The following is a 10,979-nucleotide window of genomic DNA, read 5'->3' as shown; positions in this document are numbered from 1 at the left end:
CATTCACATTGACGATGAAACACAGAAATGGCATCGGAAGTAAATACAAAAGGCACAATGCCGCCTTAAGTACAAGAATAGAGACTCTTCTTACAGTCGGTGCTTTGAGCATTCCCTGTGAGACCAGTATTTGTTTCCGATACACCACTGCAGGTTCAATGTATTCCTTGGACCTTCACATTGACGATGAAACACAGGAATGGCATCGGAATTAAATACAAATGGCACAATGCCGCCTTAAGTACTAGAATAGAGACTCTTCTTACAGTCGGTGCTTTGAGCATTTCCTGTGAGACCAGTATTAGTTTCCGCTACACCTCTGCAGGTTCAGATTATTCCTTGGACATTCACATTGACGATGAAACACAGAAATGGCATCGGAAGTAAATACAAAAGGCACAATGCCGCCTTAAGTACAAGAATAGAGACTCTTCTTACAGTCGGTGCTTTGAGCATTCCCTGTGAGACCAGTATTTGTTTCCGATACACCACTGCAGGTTCAGTGTATTCCTTGGACCTTCACATTGACGATGAAACACAGAAATGGCATCGGAATTATATACAAATGGCACAATGCCGCCTTAAGTACTAGAATAGAGACTCTTCTTACAGTCGGTGCTTTGAGCATTCCCTGTGAGACCAGTATTAGTTTCCGATGCACCACTGCAGGTTCAATGTATTCCTTGGAACTTCACATTGACGATGAAAGACAGAAATCGCTTCGGAATCAAATACAAAAGGCACAATGCCGCCTTAAGTACAAGTATAGAGACTCTTCTTACAGTCGGTGCTTTGAGCATTCCCTGTGAGACCAGTATTAGTTTCCGATACACCTCTGCAGGTTCAGTTTATTCCTTGGACCTTCACATTGGCGATGAAACACAGAAATGGCATCGGAATTAAATACAAACGCACAATGCCGCCTTAAGTACAAGAATAGAGCCTCTTCTTACAGTCAGTGCTTTGAGCATTCCCTGTGAGACCAGTATTAGTTTCCGATACACCAGTGCAGGTTCAATGTATTCCTTGGACCTTCACATTGACGATGAAACACAGAAATCGCATCGGAATTAAATGCAAAAAGCACAATGCCGCCTTAAGTACAAGAATAGATACTCTTGTTACAGTCGGTGCTTTGAGCATTCCCTGTGAGACCAGTATTAGTTTCCGATACACCACTGCAGGTTCAATGTATTCCTTGGACCTTCACATTGACGATGAAACACAGAAATCGCATCGGAATTAAATACAAAAGTCACAATGCCGCCTTAAGTACATGAATAGAGACTCTTCCTACAGTCGGTGCTTTGAGCATTCCCTGTGAGACCAGTATTAGTTTCCGCTACACCTCTGCAGGTTCAATATATTCCTCGGACCTTCACATTGACGATGATACACAGAAATCGCATCGGAATTAAATACAAAAGGCACAATGCCGCCTTAAGTACAAGAATAGAGACTCTTCTTACAGTCGGTGCTTTGAGCATACCCTGTGAGACCAGTATTAGTTTCTGATACACCACTGCAGGTTCAATGTATTCCTTGGAACTTCACATTGGCGATGGAACACAGAAATCGCATCGGAAACAAATACAAAAGGCACAATGCCGCCTTAAGTGCAAGAATAGAGACTCTTCTTACAGTCGGTGCTTTGAGCATTCCCTGTGAGACCAGTATTTGTTTCCGATACACCTCTGCAGGTTCAGTTTATTCCTTGGACCATCACATTGACGATGAAACACAGGAATGGCATCGGAATTAAATACAAATGGCACAATGCCGCCTTAAGTACAAGAATAGAGACTCTTCTTACAGTCGGTGCTTTGAGCATTGCCTGTGAGACCAGTATTAGTTTCCGATACACCTCTGCAGGTTCAGTTTATTCCTTGGACCTTCACATTGACGATGAAACACAGAAATGGCATCGGAATTAAATACAAACGCACAATGCGGCCTTAAGTACAAGAATAGAGCCTCTTCTTACAGTCGGTGCTTTGAGCATTTCCTGTGAGACCAGTATTAGTATCCGCTACACCTCTGCAGGTTCAGATTATTCCTTGGACATTCACATTGACGATGAAACACAGAAATGGCATCGGAAGTAAATACAAAAGGCACAATGCCGCCTTAAGTACAAGAATAGAGACTCTTCTTACAGTCGGTGCTTTGAGCATTCCCTGTGAGACCAGTATTTGTTTCCGATACACCACTGCAGGTTCAGTGTATTCCTTGGACCTTCACATTGACGATGAAACACAGGAATGGCATCGGAATTATATACAAATGGCACAATGCCGCCTTAAGTACTAGAATAGAGACTCTTCTTACAGTCGGTGCTTTGAGCATTCCCTGTGAGACCAGTATTAGTTTCCGATGCACCACTGCAGGTTCAATGTATTCCTTGGAACTTCACATTGACGATGAAAGACAGAAATCGCTTCGGAATCAAATACAAAAGGCACAATGCCGCCTTAAGTACAAGTATAGAGACTCTTCTTACAGTCGGTGCTTTGAGCATTCCCTGTGAGACCAGTATTAGTTTCCGATACACCTCTGCAGGTTCAGTTTATTCCTTGGACCTTCACATTGACGATGAAAAACAGAAATGGCATCGGAATTAAATACAAACGCACAATGCCGCCTTAAGTACAAGAATAGAGCCTCTTCGTACAGTCAGTGCTTTGAGCATTCCCTGTGAGACCAGTATTAGTTTCCGATACACCAGTGCAGGTTCAATGTATTCCTTGCACCTTCACATTGATGATGAAACACAGAAATCGCATCGGAATTAAATACAAAAGGCACAATGCCGCCTTAAGTACAAGAATAGAGCCTCTTCTTACAGTCGGTGCTTTGAGCATTCCCTGTGAGACCAGTATTAGTTTCCGCTACACCGCTGCAGGTTCAGATTATTCCTTGGACCTTCACATTGACGATGAAACACAGAAATGGCATCGGAAGTAAATACAAAAGGCACAATGCCGCCTTAAGTACAAGAATAGAGACTCTTCTTACAGTCGGTGCTTTGAGCATTCCCTGTGAGACCAGTTTTAGTTTCCGATACACCACTGCAGGTTCAGTTTATTCCTTGGACCTTTACATTGACGATGAAACACAGATATCGCATCGGAATTAAATACAAAAGGCACAATGCCGCCTTAAGTACAAGAATAGAGACTCTTCTTACAGTCGGTGCTTTGAGCATACCCTGTGAGACCAGTATTAGTTTCTGATACACCACTGCAGGTTCAATGTATTCCTTGGAACTTCACATTGACGATGGAACACAGAAATCGCATCGGAAACAAATACAAAAGGCACAATGCCGCCTTAAGTACAAGAATAGAGACTCTTCTTACAGTCGGTGCTTTGAGAATTCCCTGTGAGACCAGTATTAGTTTCCGATACACCTCTGCAGGTTCAGTTTATTCCTTGGACCTTCACATTGACGATGAAACACAGGAATGGCATCGGAATTAAATACAAATGGCACAATGCCGCCTTAAGTACAAGAATAGAGACTCTTCTTACAGTCGGTGCTTTGAGCATTCCCTGTGAGACCAGTATTAGTTTCCGATACACCACTGCAGGTTCAATGTACTCCTTTTACCTTCACATTGACGATGAAACACAGGAATGGCATCGGAATTAAACACAAATGGCACAATGCCGCCTTAAGTACAAGAATAGAGACTCTTCTTACAGTCGGTGCTTTGAGCATTGCCTGTGAGACCAGTATTAGTTTCCGATACACCTCTGCAGGTTCAGTTTATTCCTTGGACCTTCACATTGACGATGAAACACAGAAATGGCATCGGAATTAAATACAAACGCACAATGCGGTCTTAAGTACAAGAATAGAGCCTCTTCTTACAGTCGGTGCTTTGAGCATTTCCTGTGAGACCAGTATTAGTTTCCGCTACACCTCTGCAGGTTCAGATTATTCCTTGCACATTCACATTGACGATGAAACACAGAAATGGCATCGGAAGTAAATACAAAAGGCACAATGCCGCCTTAAGTACAAGAATAGAGACTCTTCTTACAGTCGGTGCTTTGAGCATTCCCTGTGAGACCAGTATTTGTTTCCGATACACCACTGCAGGTTCAATGTATTCCTTGGACCTTCACATTGACGATGAAACACAGAAATGGCATCGGAATTATATACAAATGGCACAATGCCGCCTTAAGTACTAGAATAGAGACTCTTCTTACAGTCGGTGCTTTGAGCATTCCCTGTGAGACCAGTATTAGTTTCCGATGCACCACTGCAGGTTCAATGTATTCCTTGGAACTGCACATTGACGATGAAAGACAGAAATCGCTTCGGAATCAAATACAAAAGGCACAATGCCGCCTTAAGTACAAGTATAGAGACTCTTCTTACAGTCGGTGCTTTGAGCATTCCCTGTGAGACCAGTATTAGTTTCCGATACACCTCTGCAGGTTCAGTTTATTCCTTGGACCTTCACATTGGCGATGAAACACAGAAATGGCATCAGAATTAAATACAAACGCACAATGCCGCCTTAAGTACAAGAATAGAGCCTCTTCTTACAGTCAGTGCTTTGAGCATTCCCTGTGAGACCAGTATTAGTTTCCGATACACCAGTGCAGGTTCAATGTATTCCTTGCACCTTCACATTGATGATGAAACACAGAAATCGCGTCGGAATTAAATACAAAAGGCACAATGCCGCCTTAAGTACAAGAATAGAGCCTCTTCTTACAGTCGGTGCTTTGAGCATTCCCTGTGAGACCAGTATTAGTTTCCGCTACACCGCTGCAGGTTCAGATTATTCCTTGGACCTTCACATTGACGATGAAACACAGAAATGGCATCGGAAGTAAATACAAAAGGCACAATGCCGCCTTAAGTACAAGAATAGAGACTCTTCTTCAGGCGGTGCTTTGAGCATTCCCTGTGAGACCAGTTTTAGTTTCCGATACACCACTGCAGGTTCAATGTATTCCTTGGACCTTCACATTGACGATGAAACACAGAAATCGCATCGGAATTAAATACAAAAGGCACAATGCCGCCTTAAGTACAAGAATAGGGACTCTTCTTACAGTCGGTGCTTTGAGCATTCCCTGTGAGACCAGTATTAGTTTCCGCTACACCTCTGCAGGTTCAGTTTATTCCTTGGACCTTCACATTGACGATGAAACACAGATATCGCATCGGAATTAAATACAAAAGGCACAATGCCGCCTTAAGTACAAGAATAGAGACTCTTCTTACAGTCGGTGCTTTGAGCATACCCTGTGAGACCAGTATTAGTTTCTGATACACCACTGCAGGTTCAATGTATTCCTTGGAACTTCACATTGACGATGGAACACAGAAATCGCATCGGAAACAAATACAAAAGGCACAATGCCGCCTTAAGTACAAGAATAGAGACTCTTCTTACAGGCGGTGCTTTGAGCATTCCCTGTGAGACCAGTATTTGTTTCCGATACACCTCTGCAGGTTCAGTTTATTCCTTGGACCTTCACATTGACGATGAAACACAGGAATGGCATCGGAATTAAATACAAATGGCACAATGCCGCCTTAAGTACAAGAATAGAGACTCTTCTTACAGTCGGTGCTTTGAGCATTCCCTGTGAGACCAGTATTAGTTTCCGATGCACCACTGCAGGTTCAATGTATTCCTTGGACCTTCACATTGACGATGAAACACAGAAATGGCATCGGAATTAAATACAAAAGGCACAATGCCGCCTTAAGTACAAGAATAGATACTGCTCTTACGGTCGGATCTTTGAGCATTCCCTGTGAGACCAGTATTAGTTTCCGATACACCACTGCAGGTTCAATGTATTCCTTGGAACTTCACATTGACGATGAAACACAGAAATCGAATCGGAATCAAATACAAAAGGCACAATGCCGCCTTTAGTACAAGAATAGAGACTCTTCTTACAGTCGGTGCTTTGAGCATTCCCTGTGAGACCAGTATTAGTTTCCGATACACCTCTGCAGTTTCAGTTTATTCCTTGGACCTTCACATTGACGATGAAACACAGAAATGGCATCGGAATTAAATACAAAACGCACATTGCCGCCTTAAGTACAAGAATAGAGCCTCTTCCTACAGTCGGTGCTTTGAGCATTCCCTGTGAGACCAGTATTAGTTTCCGATACTCCACTGCAGGTTCAATGTATTCCTTGGACCTTCACATTGACGATGGAACACAGAAATGGCATCGGAATTAAATACAAAAGGCACAATGCCGCCTTAAGTACAAAAATAGAGACTCTTCTTTCAGTCGGTGCTTTGAGCATTCCCTGTGAGACCAGTATTAGTTTCCGCTACACCTCTGCAGTTTCAATGTATTCCTTGGACAATCCCATTGACGATGATACACAGAAATCGCATCGGAATTAAATACAAAAGGCACAATGCCGCCTTAAGTACAAGAATTGAGACTCTTCTTATAGTCGGTGCTTTGAGCATTCCCTGTGAGACCAGTATTAGTTTCCGATAAACCACTGCAGGTTCAATGTATTCCTTGGAACTTCACATTGACGATGAAACACGGAAATCGCATCGGAATCAAATACAAAAGGCACAATGCCGCCTTAAGTACAAGAATAGAGACTCTTCTTACAGTCGGTGCTTTGAGCATTCCCTGTGAGACCAGTATTAGTTTCCGATGCACCACTGCAGGTTCAATGTATTCCTTGGACCTTCACATTGACGATGAAACACATAAATGGCATCGGAATTAAATACAAAAGGCACAATGCCGCCCTAAGTACAAGAATAGAGACTGTTCTTACAGTCGGATCTTTCAGCATTCCCTGTGAGACCAGTATTAGTTTCTGATACACCACTGCAGGCTCAATGTATTCCTTGGAACTTCACATTGACGATGAAACACAGAAATCGCATCGGAATTAAATACAAAAGGCACAATGCCGCCTTAAGTACAAGAATAGAGACTCTTCTTACAGTCGGTGCTTTGAGCATTCCCTGTGAGACAAGTATTAGTTTCCGCTACACCTCTGCAGGTTCAGTTTTTTCCTTGGACCTTCACATTGACGATGAAACACAGAAATCGCATCGGAATTAAATACAAAGGCACAATGCAACCTTAAGTACAAGAATAGAGACTCTTCTCACAGTCGGTGCTTTGAACATTCCCTGTGAGACCAGTATTAGTTTCCGATACACCACTGCAGGTTCAATGTATTCCTTGGACCTTCACATTGACGATGAAACACAGAAATCGCATCGGAATTAAATACAAAAAGCACAATGCCGCCTTAAGTACAAGAATAGAGACTCTTATTACAGTCGGTGCTTTGAGCATTCCCTGTAAGACCAGTATTAGTTTCCGCTACACCTCTGCCGGTTCAGTTTATTCCTTGGACCTTCACATTGACGATGAAACACAGAAATCGCATCGGAATTAAATACAAAAGGCACAATGCCGCATTAAGTAAAAGAATAGAGGCTCTTCTTACAGTCGGTGCTTTGAACATACCCTTTGAGACCAGTATTAGTTTCTGATACACCACTGCAGGTTCAATGTATTCCTTGGAACTTCACATTGACGATGAAACACAGAATTCGCATCGGAATCAAATACAAAAGGCACAACGCCGCCTTAAGTACAAGAATAGAGACTCTTCTTACAGTCGGTGCTTTGAGCATTCCCTGTGAGACCTGTATTAGTTTCCGCTACACCTCTGCAGTTTCCATGTATTCCTTGGACCTTCCCATTGACGATGATACACAGAAATCGCATCGGAATTAAATACAAAAGGCACAATGCCGCCCTAAGTACAACAATAGAGACTGTTCTTACAGTCGGATCTTTGAGCATTCCCTGTGAGACCAGTATTAGTTTCCGATACACCACTGCAGGTTCAATGTATTCCTTGGAAGTTCACATTGACGATGAAACACAGAAATGGCGTCGGAAGTAAATACAAAAGGCACAATGCCGCCTTAAATACAAGAATAGAGACACTTCTTACAGTCGGTGCTTTTAGCATTCCCTGTGAGACCAGTATTAGTTTCCGATACACCACTGCAGGTTCAATGTATTCCTTGGAACTTCACATTGACGATGAAACACGGAAATCGCATCGGAATCAAATACAAAAAGCACAATGCCGCCTTAAGTACATCAATAGAGACTCTTCTTACAGTCGGTGCTTTGAGCATTCCCTGTGAGACCAGTATTAGTTTCCGATACACCTCTGCATGTTCAGTTTATTCCTTGGTCCTTCACATTGACGATGAAACACAGGAATGGCATCGGAATTGAATACAAAAGGCACAATGCCGCCTTAAGTACAAGAATAGAGACTCTTCTTACAGTCGGTGCTTTGAGCATTCCCTGTGAGACCAGTATTAGTTTCCGATGCACCACTGCAGGTTCAATGTATTCCTTGGACCTTCACATTGACGATGAAACACAGAAATGGCATCGGAATTAAATACAAAAGGCACAATGCCGCCCTAAGTACAAGAATAGAGACTGTTCTTACAGTCGGATCTTTCAGCATTCCCTGTGAGACCAGTATTAGTTTCCGATACACCTCTGCAGGCTCAATGTATTCCTTGGAACTTCACATTGACGATGAAACACAGAAATCGCATCGGAATTAAATACAAAAGGCACAATGCCGCCTTAAGTACAAGAATAGAGACTCTTCTTACAGTCGGTGCTTTGAGCATTCCCTGTGAGACCAGTATTAGTTTCCGATGCACCACTGCAGGTTCAATGTATTCCTTGGACCTTCACATTGACGATGAAACACAGAAATCGCATCGGAATTAAATACAAAGGCACAATGCCGCCTTAAGTACAAGAATAGAGACTCTTCTCACAGTCGGTGCTTTGAACATTCCCTGTGAGACCAGTATTAGTTTCCGATACACCACTGCAGGTTCAATGTATTCCTTGGACCTTCACATTGACGATGAAACACAGAAATCGCATCGGAATTAAATACAAAAGGCACAATGCCGCCTTAAGTACAAGAATAGAGACTCTTCTTACAGTCGGTGCTTTGAGCATTCCCTGTGAGACCAGTATTAGTTTCCGCTACACCTCTGCCGGTTCAGTTTATTCCTTGGACCTTCACATTGACGATGAAACACAGAAATCGCATCGGAATTAAATACAAAAGGCACAATGCCGCATTAAGTAAAAGAATAGAGACTCTTCTTACAGTCGGTGCTTTGAGCATACCCTTTGAGACCAGTATTAGTTTCCGATACACCTCTGCAGGTTCAGTTTATTCCTTGGACCTTCACATTGACGATGAAATACAGAAATGGCATCGGAATTAAATACAAAACGCACAATGCCGCCGTAAGTACAAGAATAGAGCCTCTTCTTACAGTCGGTGCTTTGAGCATTCCCTGTGTGACCAGTATTAGTTTCCGATACTCCACTGCAGGTTCAATGTATTCCTTGGACCTTCACATTGACGATGAAACCTAGAAATCGCATCGGAATTAAATACAAAAAGCACAATGCCGCCTTAAGTACAAGAATAGAGACTCTTCTTACAGTCGGTGCTTTGAGCATTCCATGTGAGACCAGATTTATTTTCCGCTACACCTCTGCAGGTTCAGATTATTCCTTGGACCTTCACATTGACGATGAAACACAGAAATGGCGTCGGAAGTAAATACAAAAGGCACAATGCCGCCTTAAATACAAGAATAGAGACACTTCTTACAGTCGGTGCTTTTAGCATTCCCTGTGAGACCAGTATTAGTTTCCGATACACCACTGCAGGTTCAATGTATTCCTTGGAACTTCACATTGACGATGAAACACGGAAATCGCATCGGAATCAAATACAAAAAGCACAATGCCGCCTTAAGTACAACAATAGAGACTCTTCTTACAGTCGGTGCTTTGAGCATTCCCTGTGAGACCAGTATTTGTTTCCGATACACCTCTGCATGTTCAGTTTATTCATTGGACCTTCACATTGACGATGAAACACAGGAATGGCATCGGAATTAAATACAAAAGGCACAATGCCGCCTTAAGTTTAAGAATAGAGACTCTTCTTACAGTCGGTGCTTTGAGCATTCCCTGTGAGACCAGTATTAGTTTCCGATGCACCACTGCAGGTTCAATGTATTCCTTGGACCTTCACATTGACGATGAAACACAGAAATCGCATCGGAATTAAATACAAAAGGCACAATGCCGCCCTAAGTACAAGAATAGAGTCTGTTCTTACAGTCGGATCTTTGAGGATTCTCTGTGAGACCAGTATTAGTTTACGATACACCACTGCAGGTTCAATGTATTCGTTGGAACTTCACATTGACGATGAAACACAGAAATCGCATCGGAAACAAATACAAAAGGCACAATGCCGCCTTAAGTACAAGAATAGAGACTCTTCTTACAATCGTTGCTTTGAGCATTCCCTGTGAGACCAGTATTAGTTTCCGATACACCTCTGCAGGTTCAGTTTATTCCTTGGACCTTCACATTGACGATGAAATACAGAAATGGCATCGGAATTAAATACAAAACGCACAATGCCGCCTTAAGTACAAGAATAGAGCCTCTTCTTACAGTCGGTGCTTTGAGCATTCCCTGTGAGACCAGTATTAGTTTCTGATACACCTCTGCAGGTTTATTTTATTCCTTGGACCTTCACATTGACGATGAAACACAGAAATCGCATCGGAATTAAATACAAAAGGCACAATGCCGCCTTAAGTACAAGAATAGAGACTCTTCTTACAGTCGGTGCTTTGAGCGTTCCCTGTGAGACCAGTATTAGTTTCCGATACACCACTGCAGGTTCAATGTATTCCATGGACCTTCACATTGACGATGAAACACAGAAATCGCATCGGAATTAAATACAAAACGCACAATGCCGCCTTAAGTACAAGAATAGAGACTCTTCTTACAGTCGGTGATTTGAGCATTCCCTGTGAGTCCAGTATAAGTTTCCGCTACACCTCTGC

The sequence above is a fragment of the Schistocerca americana genome, chromosome 6 (genome assembly GCF_021461395.2).
Source record: "Schistocerca americana isolate TAMUIC-IGC-003095 chromosome 6, iqSchAmer2.1, whole genome shotgun sequence".
Classification (NCBI taxonomy): Eukaryota; Metazoa; Arthropoda; class Insecta; order Orthoptera; family Acrididae; genus Schistocerca; species Schistocerca americana.
Note: the sequence above shows the minus strand (reverse complement) of the source record.